This window comes from Ipomoea triloba, chromosome 16 (genome assembly GCF_003576645.1).
Source record: "Ipomoea triloba cultivar NCNSP0323 chromosome 16, ASM357664v1".
NCBI classification, from domain to species: domain Eukaryota; kingdom Viridiplantae; phylum Streptophyta; class Magnoliopsida; order Solanales; family Convolvulaceae; genus Ipomoea; species Ipomoea triloba.
This window is the reverse complement of record NC_044931.1, coordinates 10,362,584-10,365,182: the sequence shown is the minus strand read 5'-3', so window position 1 is coordinate 10,365,182 and position 2,599 is coordinate 10,362,584.

Here is a 2,599-nt window from a genome sequence, read left to right as displayed (position 1 = left end):
TATATATATATATATATATATATATATATATATATATATATATATATATATATATATATATATATATATATATATATATAAAATACTCTAATTACACACTGTATAATGGTGTGTACGTATATATTATATATATATATAATAAGTATATATTAATAATTTTGTATACGTATATGTAGTTTATACATATATAGGCTAAAATGAAGAGTGAAATGTGTGTAAAATATTTCATGTAATTTTTTAAGATAATGTTTACAAAGTATATGATTGTTAAGTAATAATTATAATATTAGTGTATAATTGCCCTTTTTTACATAATGGTCTTTCACAATGTAGAAAACAACAATACAGACAATCAACATCATCTGTTGCCAACAAGAGATCCACATCATGTTCCACCAACGGATCCTGTAGTATTTGGCGTGTTTGAGAACTCTATAAATACGACATTGACCATTTATAATAATAGTAAGTATTTAACATTAGTATTGCATTTTTTTTAGTATTAAAAATGGCAATTATATGTTATTTTAAGTAATTTTATGTATTTTAGTTATATATATAATAATTTCTACCCAAAACTCATTATTTTGCAGCTGGTAACTTAATAAAGTCAAATTGTAGTTGTAACACGCCACTATCCCAATTGGGCAGCTTCAAGAAAGGTAATAATAGAACCTCGCAGTTTTAGATAACCTGCTCACTCGATATTTTCAATTATTAACATTAGGTTAGGTGTAAAGTATTTTGAATCATTTTATTGGGTCTTTTTTAATTTTTTTTTTGTTTATACTCATTCAATATCACAGTTTGTGTTTTGTCTTATTTGAAATGTAGGTTCAATACGTAATAGCACGGGTACATTGCCATTAACAGACTTGACTAATGGTTAGTTATCATTTAGTTAAAAATTAAATTAATTTTAATTGAGATGTTATTTTTAAATTTCTTTTTTAACAACTTTATATTAGTGCAATCAACTTCTGGAATTGCTTCTCAACGTTGCCAATACACACCAACAAACTTCATGAGTGGTGGCCAATTGACGTCAACTCACGTTACTAGAGGTTTCTTTAATTGTTGTCTTTTTTTAGTTTTTCGACATACAAATTGAGCTTCAATACCTACACACCTTCTATCCATTTCCATATAAATAATTCAGTAATGGTTAGTTACCATATATTTGGAAATTAACCATTACCAATATTGTTTTTGTTATTAATCACTTTTGGTCAACTCTTTTTTTAGTGCAATCAACGGGTGGAATATCATCTAAAGTATTTCAAGACACACCATCAAACTTGAGGAGTGTTGGGCACTTAACTTCCTCTTTCGTTACTAAAGGTTAGTTTTTTTTAATTGCTTACATTATGTGGTGTAATAATTGCTTGTGTATTCTCAAATAGCCATACACATATATTTGCATGAATATAATTTAATATTGGTTATTTACTGTCAATTAATTTTTAAATTACACATTAGAAATTGTATTATATTGTTAAATCTCTTTTTGTTTATTAATGATATTAGTGCAATCAATGCCGTCAAAATCATCTCAAGTATTGGCCGAGACACCAACAAACTTTAGTAGTGCTATTCACTTCACGTCCAGTGTCTCTAAAAAAGGTTTTTGTAGTGTTTTTGTTAAATTAACAATTACGAATGTTCTTTTTGTTATTAATCACTTTGTGTCAACTATTTTATTAGTGCAATCCACCGGTGGAATATCATCTAAAGTATTTCAAAACACCCCATCAAACTTTAGGAGTGTTGGGCACTTGACGTCCTCTGTCGTTACTAAAGGTTAGTTTTTTTAATGGTCTGTGTTATGCTTTTTAATAATTTCGAGTGTAGTCGCAATTAGTCGTAGACATATAATTCCATTAAAATAATTGACTATTGGTTATTTACTATATAGTTTTTAAATTACACCTTATAAATTGTAATATATTGTGAAATATCTTTTTTGTATTTATTATATTAGTGCAATCAATGCCTCCAATATCATCTCAAGTATTGGCGGACACACCAACAAACTTGAGGGCTACTATTAACTTGACCTCCAGTGTAAACACTAAAGGTTTGTTTAATCCTTGGCGTTTGTTCTTAATCTTATTTGTTTTAGGGTTTACAGTGTAGTTTAAATACGTAATCAACTACCAATTACATTAAATTAATTGAATAATTGTTAGTTATTATATAGTTTTTAGATTAGTTATTTATTAAATTTTTAACTTAAATATCTTCTTGCACAAAATATTTTTAAATCACTTTTTAGTAACTTTATTTTTAGTGGAATCATTGTGGGGAAGAACATTTAATTTATTTAATTACACACCAAAAAAATTTCATTAAGTTGGTTGGTTAATTTAGGAAGTAATGTAGAGATTTTAAATTGGAAGTTTAGGTTCATTATGTAAAAACTTTACTAAATGTTATTTATTTAAGAGTTTTATATTACACGGAATAAATTTTATGTGTTTTGTAAATCTAATTGTATCAATTGGATTATTAGTGCAAGCATCTCGGGGAAGATCATCTAAATCATTTCAGGTGAACACAACAAACTGTCATGCAATAGGGCAATTGCTTTCACAAAACC